We start from the raw sequence: 16888 nt of genomic DNA, 5'->3' as shown, positions 1-16888 counted from the left end.
GCGGGTGAGTCAGAGATCCAAAGAGACTGAGGTAGGGGCCCTTAAACTCCATATCATTTCAACCTTCCTGAAGCTGCGATTGGAGCTGCTGGATAGAAGGTGGGTGATTCAGAGAGACAAATAGACTGAGGTGGGGGCCCTTAAACTCCATATCATTTGAACCTTCCTGATGCTGGGATTGGAGCTGCTGGATAGAAGGGGGGTGATTCAGAGAGAAAAAGAGACTGAGGTGGAGGCCCTTAAACACCATATCATTTGAACCTTCCTGAAGCTGGGATTTCAGCTGCTGGATAAAAGGGGGGTGAGTCAGAGATCCAAAGAGACTGAGGTAGGGGCCCTTAAACTCCATATCATTTCAAACTTTCTGAAGCTGGGATTGGAGCTGCTGGATAGAAGGGGGGTGAGTCAGGGAGAGAAAGAGACTGAGGTGGGGGCCGTTAAACTCCATATCACTTCAACCTTCCTGAAGCTGAGATTGGAGTTGCTGGATAGAAGGGGGGTGATTCAGAGAGACAAAGAGACTGAGGTAGGGGCCCTTAAACACCATATCATTTGAACCTTCCTGAAGCTGGGATTACAGCTGCTGGATAGAAGGGGGGGGGGTGAGTCAGAGAGACAAACAGACTGAGGTGGGGGCCCTTAAACTCCATATCATTTGAACCTTCCTGAAGCTGCGATTGGAGCTGCTGGATAGAAGGTGGGTGATTCAGAGAGACAAATAGACTGAGGTGGGGGCCCTTAAACTCCATATCATTTGAACCTTCCTGATGCTGGGATTGGAGCTGCTGGATTGAAGGGGTGGGTGGGCGGGTGAGTCAGAGATCCAAAGAGACTGAGGTAGGGGCCCTTAAACTCCATATCATTTCAACCTTCCTGAAGCTGCGATTGGAGCTGCTGGATAGAAGGTGGGTGATTCAGAGAGACAAATAGACTGAGGTGGGGGCCCTTAAACTCCATATCATTTGAACCTTCCTGATGCTGGGATTGGAGCTGCTGGATTGAAGGGGTGGGTGGGCGGGTGAGTCAGAGATCCAAAGAGACTGAGGTAGGGGCCCTTAAACTCCATATCATTTCAACCTTCCTGAAGCTGCGATTGGAGCTGCTGGATAGAAGGTGGGTGATTCAGAGAGACAAATAGACTGAGGTGGGGGCCCTTAAACTCCATATCGTTTCAACCTTCCTGAAGGTGGGATTGGAGCTGCTGGATGGAAGGGGGGTGATTCAGAGAGACAAAGAGACTGAGGTGGGGACCCTTAAACACCATATCATTTGAACCTTCCTGAAGCTGGGATTAGAGCTGGTGGATAGAAGGTTGGTGAGTCAGAGAGACAAATAGACTGAGGTGGGGGCCCTTAAACTCCATATCATTTGAACCTTCCTAATGCTGGGATTGGAGCTGCTGGATTGAAGGGGTGGGTGGGCGGGTGAGTCAGAGATCCAAAGAGACTGAGGTAGGGGCCCTTAAACTCCATATCATTTCAACCTTCCTGAAGCTGGGATTGAAGCTGCTGGATAGAAGGGGGGTGATTCAGAGAGACAAAAAGACTGAGGTGGGGGCCGTTAAACACCATATCATTTGAACCTTCCTGAAGCTGGGATTACAGCTGCTGTTTAGAAGGGGGGGGGGTGATTCAGAGAGACAAAAAGACTGAGGTGGGGGCCGTTAAACACCATATCATTTGAACCTTCCTGAAGCTGGGATTAGAGCTGCTGGATTGAAGGGGTGGGTGGGCGGGTGAGTCAGAGATCCAAAGAGACTGAGGTAGGGGCCCTTAAACTCCATATCATTTGAACCTTCCTGATGCTGGGATTGGAGCTGCTGGATTGAAGGGGTGGGTGGGTGGGTGAGTCAGAGATCCAAAGAGACTGAGGTAGGGGCCCTTAAACTCCATATCATTTGAACCTTCCTGAAGCTGAGATTGGAGTTGCTGGATAGAAGGGGGGTGATTCAGAGAGACAAATAGACTGAGGTGGGGGCCCTTAAACACCATATCATTTGAACCTTCCTGAAGCTGGGATTTCAGCTGCTGGATAAAAGGGGGGTGAGTCAGAGATCCAAAGAGACTGAGGTAGGGGCCCTTAAACTCCATATCATTTCAAACTTTCTGAAGCTGGGATTGGAGCTGCTGGATAGAAGGGGGGTGAGTCAGGGAGAGAAATAGACTGAGGTGGGGGCCGTTAAACTCCATATCACTTCAACCTTCCTGAAGCTGAGATTGGAGTTGCTGGATAGAAGGGGGGTGATTCAGAGAGACAAAGAGACTGAGGTAGGGGCCCTTAAACACCATATCATTTGAACCTTCCTGAAGCTGGGATTACAGCTGCTGGATAGAAGGGGGGGGGGTGAGTCAGAGAGACAAAGAGACTGAGGTGGGGGCTCTTAAACTCCATATCATTTGAACCTTCCTGAAGCTGCGATTGGAGCTGCTGGATAGAAGGTTGGTGAGTCAGAGAGACAAATAGACTGAGGTGGGGGCCCTTAAATTCCATATCATTTGAACCTTCCTGATGCTGGGATTGGAGCTGCTGGATTGAAGGGGTTGGTGGACGGGTGAGTCAGAGATCCAAAGAGACTGAGGTCGGGGCCCTTAAACTCCATATCATTTGAACCTTCCTGAAGCTGGGATTGAAGCTGCTGGATAGAAGGGGGGTGATTCAGAGAGACAAAGAGACTGAGGTGGGGGGCTTTAAACACCATATCATTTGAACCTTCCTGAAGCTGGGATTAGAGCTGCTGGATAGCAGGTTGGTGAGTCAGAGAGACAAATAGACTGAGGTGGGGGCCTTTAAACACCATAACATTTGAACCTTCCTGAAGCTGGGATTACAGCTGCTGGATAGAAGGGGGGGGTGAGTCAGGGAGACAAAGAGACTGAGGTGGGGGCCCTTAAACTCCATATCATTTGAACCTTCCTGATGCTGGGATTGAGCTGGTGGATAGAAGGTTGGTGAGTCAGAGAGACAAATAGACTGAGGTGGGGGCCCTTAAACTCCATATCATTTGAACCTTCCTGATGCTGGGATTGGAGCTGCTGGATTGAAGGGGTGGGTGGGCGGGTGAGTCAGAGATCCAAAGAGACTGAGGTAGGGGCCCTTAAACTCCATATCATTTCAACCTTCCTGAAGCTGCGATTGGAGCTGATGGATAGAAGGGGGGGGATGAGTCAGGGAGACAAAGAGACTGAGGTGGGGGCCGTTAAACTCCATATCATTTGAACCGTCCTGATGCTGGGATTGGAGCTGCTGGATTGAAGGGGTGGGTGGACGGGTGAGTCAGAGAGACAAATAGACTGAGGTGGGGGCCCTTAAACTCCATATCATTTGAACCTTCCTGAAGCTGAGATTGGAGTTGCTGGATAGAAGGGGGGTGATTCAGAGAGACAAAGAGACTGAGGTGGAGGCCCTTAAACACCATATCATTTGAACCTTCCTGATGCTGGGATTGGAGCTGCTGGATTGAAGGGGTGGGTGGGCGGGTGAGTCAGAGATCCAAAGAGACTGAGGTAGGGGCCCTTAAACTCCATATCATTTGAACCTTCCTGATGCTGGGATTGGAGCTGCTGGATTGAAGGGGGGGGGTGAGTCAGGGAGACAAAGAGACTGAGGTGGGGGACCTTAAACTCCATATCATTTGAACCTTCCTGAAGCTGCGATTGGAGCTGCTGGATAGAAGGTGGGTGATTCAGAGAGACAAAGAGACTGAGGTGGGGACCCTTAAACACCATATCATTTGAACCTTCCTGAAGCTGGGATTAGAGCTGCTGGATAGAAGGTTGGTGAGTCAGAGAGACAAATAGACTGAGGTGGGGGCCCTTAAACTCCATATCATTTGAACCTTCCTAATCCTGGGATTGGAGCTGCTGGATTGAAGGGGTGGGTGGGCGGGTGAGTCAGAGATCCAAAGAGACTGAGGTAGGGGCCCTTAAACTCCAAATCATTTCAACATTCCTGAAGCTGGGATTGAAGCTGCAGGATAGAAGGGGGGGTGAGTCAGAGAGACAAATAGACTGAGGTGGGGGCCTTTAAACACCATATCATTTGAACCTTCCTGAAGCTGCGATTGGAGCTGCTGGATAGAAGGTGGGTGATTCAGAGAGACAAAGAGACTGAGGTGGGGGCCTTTAAACACCATATCATTTGAACCTTCCTGAAGCTGGGATTAGAGCTGCTGGATAGAAGGTTGGTGAGTCAGAGAGACAAATAGACTGAGGTGGGGGCCTTTAAACACCATATCATTTCAACCTTCCTGAAGCTGGGATTAGAGCTGGTGGATAGAAGGTTGGTGAGTCAGAGAGACAAATAGACTGAGGTGGGGGCCCTTAAACTCCATATCATTTGAACCTTCCAAATGCTGGGATTGGAGCTGCTGGATTGAAGGGGTGGGTGGGCGGGTGAGTCAGAGACCCAAAGAGACTGAGGTAGGGGCCCTTAAACTCCATATCATTTCAACCTTCCTGAAGCTGGGATTGAAGCTCCTGGATAGAAGGGGGGTGATTCAGAGAGACAAATAGACTGAGGTGGGGGCCTTTAAACACCATATCATTTGAACCCTCCTGAAGCTGAGATTGGAGTTGCTGGATAGAAGGGGGGGGGTGAGTCAGAGAGACAAAGAGACTGAGGTGGGGGCCCTTAAACTCCATATCATTTGAACCTTCCTGAAGCTGCGATTGGAGCTGCTGGATAGAATGTGGGTGATTCAGAGAGACAAAGAGACTGAGGTGGGGGCCCTTAAACTCCATATCATTTGAACCTTCCTGATGCTGGGATTGGAGCTGGTGGATAGAAGGTTGGTGAGTCAGAGAGACAAATAGACTGAGGTGGGGGCCCTTAAACTCCATATCATTTGAACCTTCCTGAAGCTGAGATTGGAGTTGCTGGATAGAAGGGGGGGGGGTGAATCAGGGAGACAAAGAGACTGAGGTAGGGGCCCTTAAACACCATATCATTTGAACCTTCCTGAAGCTGGGATTACAGCTGCTGGATAGAAGGGGGGGGTGAGTCAGAGAGACAAAGAGACTGAGGTGCGGGCCCTTAAACTCCATATCATTTGAACCTTCCTGAAGCTGCGATTGGAGCTGCTGGATAGAAGGTTGGTGAGTCAGAGAGACAAATAGACTGAGGTCGGGGCCCTTAAACTCCATATCATTTGAACTTTCCTGATGCTCGGATTGAAGCTGCTGGATAGAAGGGGGGTGATTCAGAGAGACAAAGAGACTGAGGTGGGGGCCCTTAAACACCATATCATTTGAACCTTCCTGATGCTGGGATTGGAGCTGCTGGATTGAAGGGGTGGGTGGGCGGGTGAGTCAGAGATCCAAAGAGACTGAGGTAGGGGCCTTTAAACTCCATATCATTTGAACCTTCCTGATGCTGGGATTGGAGCTGCTGGATTGAAGGGGGGGGGTGAGTCAGAGAGACAAATAGACTGAGGTGGGGGCCCTTAAACTCCATATCATTTGAACCTTCCTGAAGCTGAGATTGGAGTTGCTGGATAGAAGGGGGGGGGGGGTGAATCAGGGAGACAAAGAGACTGAGGTGGGGGCCCTTAAACTCCATATCATTTGAACCTTCCTGAAGCTGCGATTGGAGCTGCTGGATAGAAGTTGGGTGATTCAGAGAGACAAAGAGACTGAGGTGGGGGCCCTTAAACTCCATATCATTTGAACCTTCCTGAAGCTGGGATTGGAGCTGCTGGATAGAAGGGGGGTGAGTCAGGGAGAGAAAGAGACTGAGGTGGGGGCTGTTAAACTCCATATCACTTCAACCTTCCTGAAGCTGAGATTGGAGTTGCTGGATAGAAGGGGGGTGATTCAGAGAGACAAAGAGACTGAGGTAGGGGCCCTTAAACACCATATCATTTGAACCTTCCTGAAGCTGGGATTACAGCTGCTGGATAGAAGGGGGGGGGGGTGAGTCAGAGAGACAAACAGACTGAGGTGGGGGCCCTTAAACTCCATATCATTTGAACCTTCCTGAAGCTGCGATTGGAGCTGCTGGATAGAAGGTTGGTGAGTCAGAGAGACAAATAGACTGAGGTGGGGGCCCTTAAATTCCATATCATTTGAACCTTCCTGATGCTGGGATTGGAGCTGCTGGATTGAAGGGGTTGGTGGACGGGTGAGTCAGAGATCCAAAGAGACTGAGGTCGGGGCCCTTAAACTCCATATCATTTGAACCTTCCTGAAGCTGGGATTGAAGCTGCTGGATAGAAGGGGGGTGATTCAGAGAGACAAAGAGACTGAGGTGGGGGGCTTTAAACACCATATCATTTGAACCTTCCTGAAGCTGGGATTAGAGCTGCTGGATAGCAGGTTGGTGAGTCAGAGAGACAAATAGACTGAGGTGGGGGCCTTTAAACACCATATCATTTGAACCTTCCTGAAGCTGGGATTACAGCTGCTGGATAGAAGGGGGGGGGGGTGAGTCAGGGAGACAAAGAGACTGAGGTGGGGGCCCTTAAACTCCATATCATTTGAACCTTCCTGAAGCTGCGATTGGAGCTGCTGGATAGAAGGTGGGTGATTCAGAGAGACAAAGAGACTGAGGTGGGGGCCCTTAAACTCCATATCATTTGAACCTTCCTGATGCTGGAATTGGAGCTGGTGGATAGAAGGTTGGTGAGTCAGAGAGACAAATAGACTGAGGTGGGGGCCCTTAAACTCCATATCATTTGAACCTTCCTGATGCTGGGATTGGAGCTGCTGGATTGAAGGGGTGGGTGGGCGGGTGAGTCAGAGATCCAAAGAGACTGAGGTAGTGGCCCTTAAACTCCATATCATTTCAACCTTCCTGACGCTGCGATTGGAGCTGCTGGATAGAAGGGGGGGGGTGAGTCAGAGAGACAAACAGACTGAGGTGGGGGCCCTTAAACTCCATATCATTTCAAACTTTCTGAAGCTGGGATTGGAGCTGCTGGATAGAAGGGGGGTGAGTCAGGGAGACAAAGAGACTGAGGTGGGGGCCGTTAAACTCCATATCATTTGAACCTTCCTGATGCTGGGATTGGAGCTGCTGGATTGAAGGGGTGGGTGGACGGGTGAGTCAGAGAGACAAATAGACTGAGGTCGGGGCCCTTAAACTCCATATAATTTGAACTTTCCTGATGCTGGGATTGAAGCTGCTGGATAGAAGGGGGGTGATTCAGAGAGACAAAGAGACTGAGGTGGGGGGCTTTAAACACCATATCATTTGAACCTTCCTGAAGCTGGGATTGAAGCTGCTGCATAGAAGGGGGGTGATTCAGAGAGACAAACAGACTGAGGTGGGGGCCTTTAAACACCATATCATTTGAACCCTCCTGAAGCTGAGATTGGAGTTGCTGGATAGAAGGGGGGTGATTCAGAGAGATAAAAAGACTGAGGTGGGGGCCGTTAAACACCATATCATTTGAACCTTCCTGAAGCTGGGATTACAGCTGCTGTTTAGAGGGGGGGGTGAGTCAGAGAGACAAAGAGACTGAGGTGGGGGCCCTTAAACTCCATATCATTTGAACCTTCCTGAAGCTGCGATTGGAGCTGCTGGATAGAAGGTGGGTGATTCAGAGAGACAAAGAGACTGAGGTGGGGGCCCTTAAACTCCATATCATTTGAACCTTCCTGATGCTGGGATTGGAGCTGGTGGATAGAAGGTTGGTGAGTCAGAGAGACAAATAGACTGAGGTGGGGGCCCTTAAACTCCATATCATTTGAACCTTCCTGAAGCTGAGATTGGAGTTGCTGGATAGAAGGGGGGTGATTCAGAGAGACAAAGAGACTGAGGTGGGGGCCCTTAAACACCATATCATTTGAACCTTCCTGATGCTGGGATTGGAGCTGCTGGATTGAAGGGGTGGGTGGGCGGGTGAGTCAGAGATCCAAAGAGACTGAGGTAGGGGCCCTTAAACTCCATATCATTTCAACCTTCCTGAAGCTGCGATTGGAGCTACTGGATAGAAGGTGGGTGATTCAGAGAGACAAATAGACTGAGGTGGGGCCCCTTAAACTCCATATCATTTGAACCTTCCTGATGCTGGGATTGGAGCTGCTGGATTGAAGGGGTGGGTGGGCGGGTGAGTCAAAGATCCAAAGAGACTGAGGTAGTGGCCCTTAAACTCCATATCGTTTCAACCTTCCTGAAGCTGGGATTGGAGCTGCTGGATGGAAGGGGGGTGATTCAGAGAGACAAAGAGACTGAGGTGGGGACCCTTAAACACCATATCATTTGAACCTTCCTGAAGCTGGGATTAGAGCTGCTGGATAGAAGGTTGGTGAGTCAGAGAGACAAATAGACTGAGGTGGGGGCCTTTAAACACCATATCATTTGAACCTTCCTGAAGCTGGGATTAGAGCTGGTGGATAGAAGGTTGGTGAGTCAGAGAGACAAATAGACTGAGGTGGGGGCCCTTAAACTCCATATCATTTGAACCTTCCTGATGCTGGGATTGGAGCTGCTGGATTGAAGGGGGGGGGGGTGAGTCAGAGAGACAAATAGACTGAGGTGGGGGCCCTTAAACTCCATATCATTTGAACCTTCCTGAAGCTGAGATTGGAGTTCTGGATAGAAGGGGGGGGGGTGAATCAGGGAGACAAAGAGACTGAGGTGGGGGCCCTTAAACTCCATATCATTTGAACCTTCCTGAAGCTGCGATTGGAGCTGCTGGATAGAAGTTGGGTGATTCAGAGAGACAAAGAGACTGAGGTGGGGGCCCTTAAACTCCATATCATTTGAACCTTCCTGAAGCTGGGATTGGAGCTGCTGGATAGAAGGGGGGTGAATCAGGGAGAGAAAGAGACTGAGGTGGGGGCTGTTAAACTCCATATCACTTCAACCTTCCTGAAGCTGAGATTGGAGTTGCTGGATAGAAGGGGGGTGATTCAGAGAGACAAAGAGACTGAGGTAGGGGCCCTTAAACACCATATCATTTGAACCTTCCTGAAGCTGGGATTACAGCTGCTGGATAGAAGGGGGGGGTGAGTCAGAGAGACAAACAGACTGAGGTGGGGGCCCTTAAACTCCATATCATTTGAACCTTCCTGAAGCTGCGATTGGAGCTGCTGGATAGAAGGTTGGTGAGTCAGAGAGACAAATAGACTGAGGTGGGGGCCCTTAAATTCCATATCATTTGAACCTTCCTGATGCTGGGATTGGAGCTGCTGGATTGAAGGGGTTGGTGGACGGGTGAGTCAGAGATCCAAAGAGACTGAGGTCGGGGCCCTTAAACTCCATATCATTTGAACCTTCCTGAAGCTGGGATTGAAGCTGCTGGATAGAAGGGGGGTGATTCAGAGAGACAAAGAGACTGAGGTGGGGGGCTTTAAACACCATATCATTTGAACCTTCCTGAAGCTGGGATTAGAGCTGCTGGATAGCAGGTTGGTGAGTCAGAGAGACAAATAGACTGAGGTGGGGGCCTTTAAACACCATATCATTTGAACCTTCCTGAAGCTGGGATTACAGCTGCTGGATAGAAGGGGGGGGGTGAGTCAGGGAGACAAAGAGACTGAGGTGGGGGCCCTTAAACTCCATATCATTTGAACCTTCCTGAAGCTGCGATTGGAGCTGCTGGATAGAAGGTGGGTGATTCAGAGAGACAAAGAGACTGAGGTGGGGGCCCTTAAACTCCATATCATTTGAACCTTCCTGATGCTGGAATTGGAGCTGGTGGATAGAAGGTTGGTGAGTCAGAGAGACAAATAGACTGAGGTGGGGGCCCTTAAACTCCATATCATTTGAACCTTCCTGATGCTGGGATTGGAGCTGCTGGATTGAAGGGGTGGGTGGGCGGGTGAGTCAGAGATCCAAAGAGACTGAGGTAGTGGCCCTTAAACTCCATATCATTTCAACCTTCCTGACGCTGCGATTGGAGCTGCTGGATAGAAGGGGGGGGGGGGTGAGTCAGAGAGACAAACAGACTGAGGTGGGGGCCCTTAAACTCCATATCATTTCAAACTTTCTGAAGCTGGGATTGGAGCTGCTGGATAGAAGGGGGGTGAGTCAGGGAGACAAAGAGACTGAGGTGGGGGCCGTTAAACTCCATATCATTTGAACCTTCCTGATGCTGGGATTGGAGCTGCTGGATTGAAGGGGTGGGTGGACGGGTGAGTCAGAGAGACAAATAGACTGAGGTCGGGGCCCTTAAACTCCATATAATTTGAACTTTCCTGATGCTGGGATTGAAGCTGCTGGATAGAAGGGGGGTGATTCAGAGAGACAAAGAGACTGAGGTGGGGGGCTTTAAACACCATATCATTTGAACCTTCCTGAAGCTGGGATTGAAGCTGCTGCATAGAAGGGGGGTGATTCAGAGAGACAAACAGACTGAGGTGGGGGCCTTTAAACACCATATCATTTGAACCCTCCTGAAGCTGAGATTGGAGTTGCTGGATAGAAGGGGGGTGATTCAGAGAGATAAAAAGACTGAGGTGGGGGCCGTTAAACACCATATCATTTGAACCTTCCTGAAGCTGGGATTACAGCTGCTGTTTAGAGGGGGGGGTGAGTCAGAGAGACAAAGAGACTGAGGTGGGGGCCCTTAAACTCCATATCATTTGAACCTTCCTGAAGCTGCGATTGGAGCTGCTGGATAGAAGGTGGGTGATTCAGAGAGACAAAGAGACTGAGGTGGGGGCCCTTAAACTCCATATCATTTGAACCTTCCTGATGCTGGGATTGGAGCTGGTGGATAGAAGGTTGGTGAGTCAGAGAGACAAATAGACTGAGGTGGGGGCCCTTAAACTCCATATCATTTGAACCTTCCTGAAGCTGAGATTGGAGTTGCTGGATAGAAGGGGGGTGATTCAGAGAGACAAAGAGACTGAGGTGGGGGCCCTTAAACACCATATCATTTGAACCTTCCTGATGCTGGGATTGGAGCTGCTTTATTGAAGGGGTGGGTGGGCGGGTGAGTCAGAGATCCAAAGAGACTGAGGTAGGGGCCCTTAAACTCCATATCATTTCAACCTTCCTGAAGCTGCGATTGGAGCTACTGGATAGAAGGTGGGTGATTCAGAGAGACAAATAGACTGAGGTGGGGGCCCTTAAACTCCATATCATTTGAACCTTCCTGATGCTGGGATTGGAGCTGCTGGATTGAAGGGGTGGGTGGGCGGGTGAGTCAAAGATCCAAAGAGACTGAGGTAGTGGCCCTTAAACTCCATATCGTTTCAACCTTCCTGAAGCTGGGATTGGAGCTGCTGGATGGAAGGGGGGTGATTCAGAGAGACAAAGAGACTGAGGTGGGGACCCTTAAACACCATATCATTTGAACCTTCCTGAAGCTGGGATTAGAGCTGCTGGATAGAAGGTTGGTGAGTCAGAGAGACAAATAGACTGAGGTGGGGGCCTTTAAACACCATATCATTTGAACCTTCCTGAAGCTGGGATTAGAGCTGGTGGATAGAAGGTTGGTGAGTCAGAGAGACAAATAGACTGAGGTGGGGGCCCTTAAACTCCATATCATTTGAACCTTCCTAATGCTGGGATTGGAGCTGCTGGATTGAAGGGGTGGGTGGGCGGGTGAGTCAAAGATCCAAAGAGACTGAGGTAGTGGCCCTTAAACTCCATATCGTTTCAACCTTCCTGAAGCTGGGATTGGAGCTGCTGGATGGAAGGTTGGTGATTCAGAGAGACAAATAGACTGAGGTGGGGGCCTTTAAACACCATATCATTTGAACCCTCCTGAAGCTGAGATTGGAGTTGCTGGATAGAAGGGGGGTGATTCAGAGAGACAAAAAGACTGAGGTGGGGGCCGTTAAACACCATATCATTTGAACCTTCCTGAAGCTGGGATTACAGCTGCTGTTTAGAAGGGGGGGGGTGAGTCAGAGAGACAAAGAGACTGAGGTGGGGGCCCTTAAACTCCATATCATTTGAACCTTCCTGAAGCTGCGATTGGAGCTGCTGGATAGAAGGTGGGTGATTCAGAGAGACAAAGAGACTGAGGTGGGGGCCCTTAAACTCCATATCATTTGAACCTTCCTGATGCTGGGATTGGAGCTGGTGGATAGAAGGTTGGTGAGTCAGAGAGACAAATAGACTGAGGTGGGGGCCCTTAAACTCCATATCATTTGAACCTTCCTGAAGCTGCGATTGGAGCTGCTGGATAGAATGTGGGTGATTCAGAGAGACAAAGAGACTGAGGTGGGGGCCCTTAAACTCCATATCATTTGAACCTTCCTGATGCTGGGATTGGAGCTGGTGGATAGAAGGTTGGTGAGTCAGAGAGACAAATAGACTGAGGTGGGGGCCCTTAAACTCCATATCATTTGAACCTTCCTGAAGCTGAGATTGGAGTTGCTGGATAGAAGGGGGGGGTGAATCAGGGAGACAAAGAGACTGAGGTAGGGGCCCTTAAACACCATATCATTTGAACCTTCCTGAAGCTGGGATTACAGCTGCTGGATAGAAGGGGGGGTGAGTCAGAGAGACAAAGAGACTGAGGTGCGGGCCCTTAAACTCCATATCATTTGAACCTTCCTGAAGCTGCGATTGGAGCTGCTGGATAGAAGGTTGGTGAGTCAGAGAGACAAATAGACTGAGGTCGGGGCCCTTAAACTCCATATCATTTGAACTTTCCTGATGCTCGGATTGAAGCTGCTGGATAGAAGGGGGGTGATTCAGAGAGACAAAGAGACTGAGGTGGGGGCCCTTAAACACCATATCATTTGAACCTTCCTGATGCTGGGATTGGAGCTGCTGGATTGAAGGGGTGGGTGGGCGGGTGAGTCAGAGATCCAAAGAGACTGAGGTAGGGGCCCTTAAACTCCATATCATTTGAACCTTCCTGATGCTGGGATTGGAGCTGCTGGATTGAAGGGGGGGGTGAGTCAGGGAGACAAAGAGACTGAGGTGGGGGCCCTTAAACTCCATATCATTTGAACCTTCCTGAAGCTGCGATTGGAGCTGCTGGATAGAAGGTGGGTGATTCAGAGAGACAAAGAGACTGAGGTGGGGGCCCTTAAACTCCATATCATTTCAACCTTCCTGAAGCTGCGATTGGAGCTACTGGATAGAAGGTGGGTGATTCAGAGAGACAAATAAACTGAGGTGGGGGCCCTTAAACACCATATCATTTAAACCTTCCTGAAGCTGGGATTAGAGCTGCTGGATAGAAGGTTGGTGAGTCAGAGAGACAAATAGACTGAGGTGGGGGCCTTTAAACACCATATCATTTGAACCTTCCTGAAGCTGGGATTAGAGCTGGTGGATAGAAGGTTGGTGAGTCAGAGAGACAAATAGACTGAGGTGGGGGCCCTTAAATTCCATATCATTTGAACCTTCCAAATGCTGGGATTGGAGCTGCTGGATTGAAGGGGTGGGTGGGCGGGTGAGTCAGAGACCCAAAGAGACTGAGGTAGGGGCCCTTAAACTCCATATCATTTCAACCTTCCTGAAGCTGGGATTGAAGCTCCTGGATAGAAGGGGGGTGATTCAGAGAGACAAATAGACTGAGGTGGGGGCCTTTAAACACCATATCATTTGAAACCTCCTGAAGCTGAGATTGGAGTTGCTGGATAGAAGGGGGGGGGGTGAGTCAGAGAGACAAAGAGACTGAGGTGGGGGCCCTTAAACTCCATATCATTTGAACCTTCCTGAAGCTGCGATTGGAGCTGCTGGATAGAATGTGGGTGATTCAGAGAGACAAAGAGACTGAGGTGGGGCCCCTTAAACTCCATATCATTTGAACCTTCCTGATGCTGGGATTGGAGCTGGTGGATAGAAGGTTGGTGAGTCAGAGAGACAAATAGACTGAGGTGGGGGCCCTTAAACTCCATATCATTTGAACCTTCCTGAAGCTGAGATTGGAGTTGCTGGATAGAAGGGGGGGGGGTGAATCAGGGAGACAAAGAGACTGAGGTGGGGGCCCTTAAACTCCATATCATTTGAACCTTCCTGAAGCTGCGATTGGAGCTGCTGGATAGAAGTTGGGTGATTCAGAGAGACAAAGAGACTGAGGTGGGGGCCCTTAAACTCCATATCATTTGAACCTTCCTGATGCTGGGATTGGAGCTGGTGGATAGAAGGTTGGTGAGTCAGAGAGACAAATAGACTGAGGTGGGGGGCCTTAAACTCCATATCATTTGAACCTTCCTGATGCTGGGATTGGAGCTGCTGGATTGAAGGGGTGGGTGGGCGGGTGAGTCAGAGATCCAAAGAGACTGAGGTAGGGGCCCTTAAACTCCATATCATTTCAACCTTCCTGAAGCTGAGATTGGAGTTGCTGGATAGAAGGGGGGTGATTCAGAGAGACAAATAGACTGAGGTGGGGGCCCTTAAACTCCATATCATTTGAACCTTCCTGAAGCTGGGATTGGAGCTGCTGGATAGAAGGGGGGTGAGTCAGGGAGAGAAAGAGACTGAGGTGGGGGCTGTTAAACTCCATATCACTTCAACCTTCCTGAAGCTGAGATTGGAGTTGCTGGATAGAAGGGGGGTGATTCAGAGAGACAAAGAGACTGAGGTAGGGGCCCTTAAACACCATATCATTTGAACCTTCCTGAAGCTGGGATTACAGCTGCTGGATAGAAGGGGGGGGGTGAGTCAGAGAGACAAACAGACTGAGGTGGGGGCCCTTAAACTCCATATCATTTGAACCTTCCTGAAGCTGCGATTGGAGCTGCTGGATAGAAGGTTGGTGAGTCAGAGAGACAAATAGACTGAGGTGGGGGCCCTTAAATTCCATATCATTTGAACCTTCCTGATGCTGGGATTGGAGCTGCTGGATTGAAGGGGTTGGTGGACGGGTGAGTCAGAGATCCAAAGAGACTGAGGTCGGGGCCCTTAAACTCCATATCATTTGAACCTTCCTGAAGCTGGTATTGAAGCTGCTGGATAGAAGGGGGGTGATTCAGAGAGACAAAGAGACTGAGGTGGGGGGCTTTAAACACCATATCATTTGAACCTTCCTGAAGCTGAGATTGGAGTTGCTGGATAGCAGGTTGGTGAGTCAGAGAGACAAATAGACTGAGGTGGGGGCCTTTAAACACCATATCATTTGAACCTTCCTGAAGCTGGGATTACAGCTGCTGGATAGAAGGGGGGGGGGGTGAGTCAGGGAGACAAAGAGACTGAGGTGGGGGCCCTTAAACTCCATATCATTTGAACCTTCCTGAAGCTGCGATTGGAGCTGCTGGATAGAAGGTGGGTGATTCAGAGAGACAAAGAGACTGAGGTGGGGGCCCTTAAACTCCATATCATTTGAACCTTCCTGATGCTGGAATTGGAGCTGGTGGATAGAAGGTTGGTGAGTCAGAGAGACAAATAGACTGAGGTGGGGGCCCTTAAACTCCATATCATTTGAACCTTCCTGATGCTGGGATTGGAGCTGCTGGATTGAAGGGGTGGGTGGGCGGGTGAGTCAGAGATCCAAAGAGACTGAGGTAGTGGCCCTTAAACTCCATATCATTTCAACCTTCCTGACGCTGCGATTGGAGCTGCTGGATAGAAGGGGGGGGGTGAGTCAGAGAGACAAACAGACTGAGGTGGGGGCCCTTAAACTCCATATCATTTCAAACTTTCTGAAGCTGGGATTGGAGCTGCTGGATAGAAGGGGGGTGAGTCAGGGAGACAAAGAGACTGAGGTGGGGGCCGTTAAACTCCATATCATTTGAACCTTCCTGATGCTGGGATTGGAGCTGCTGGATTGAAGGGGTGGGTGGACGGGTGAGTCAGAGAGACAAATAGACTGAGGTGGGGGCCCTTAAACTCCATATCATTTGAACCTTCCTGATGCTGGGATTGGAGCTGGTGGATAGAAGGTTGGTGAGTCAGAGAGACAAATAGACTGAGGTGGGGGGCCTTAAACTCCATATCATTTGAACCTTCCTGATGCTGGGATTGGAGCTGCTGGATTGAAGGGGTGGGTGGGCGGGTGAGTCAGAGATCCAAAGAGACTGAGGTAGGGGCCCTTAAACTCCATATCATTTCAACCTTCCTGAAGCTGAGATTGGAGTTGCTGGATAGAAGGGGGGTGATTCAGAGAGACAAATAGACTGAGGTGGGGGCCCTTAAACTCCATATCATTTGAACCTTCCTGAAGCTGGGATTACAGCTGCTGTTTAGAGGGGGGCGGTGAGTCAGAGAGACAAAGAGACTGAGGTGGGGGCCCTTAAACTCCATATCATTTGAACCTTCCTGAAGCTGCGATTGGAGCTGCTGGATAGAAGGTGGGTGATTCAGAGAGACAAAGAGACTGAGGTGGGGGCCCTTAAACTCCATATCATTTGAACCTTCCTGATGCTGGGATTGGAGCTGGTGGATAGAAGGTTGGTGAGTCAGAGAGACAAATAGACTGAGGTGGGGGCCCTTAAACTCCATATCATTTGAACCTTCCTGAAGCTGAGATTGGAGTTGCTGGATAGAAGGGGGGTGATTCAGAGAGACAAAGAGACTGAGGTGGGGGCCCTTAAACTCCATATCATTTGAACCTTCCTGATGCTGGGATTGGAGCTGCTGGATTGAAGGGGTGGGTGGGCGGGTGAGTCAGAGATCCAAAGAGACTGAGGTAGGGGCCCTTAAACTCCATATCATTTCAACCTTCCTGAAGCTGCGATTGGAGCTGCTGGATAGAAGGTGCGTGATTCAGAGAGAAAAATAGACTGAGGTGGGGGCCCTTAAACTCCATATCATTTGAACCTTCCTGATGCTGGGATTGGAGCTGCTGGATTGAAGGGGTGGGTGGGCGGGTGAGTCAAAGATCCAAAGAGACTGAGGTAGTGGCCCTTAAACTCCATATCGTTTCAACCTTCCTGAAGCTGCGATTGGAGCTGCTGGGTAGAAGGTTGGTGAGTCAGAGAGACAAATAGACTGAGGTGGGGGCCCTTAAACTCCATATCATTTGAACCTTCCTGAAGCTGCGATTGGAGCTGCTGGATAGAAGGTGGGTGATTCAGAGAGACAAAGAGACTGAGGT

The sequence above is a fragment of the Natrix helvetica genome (assembly GCF_964273705.1).
Source record: "Natrix helvetica genome assembly, chromosome: W".
NCBI lineage: Eukaryota > Metazoa > Chordata > Lepidosauria > Squamata > Natricidae > Natrix > Natrix helvetica.
The sequence above is the reverse complement of the archived record's forward strand: the minus strand, read 5'-3'. Positions refer to the sequence as shown.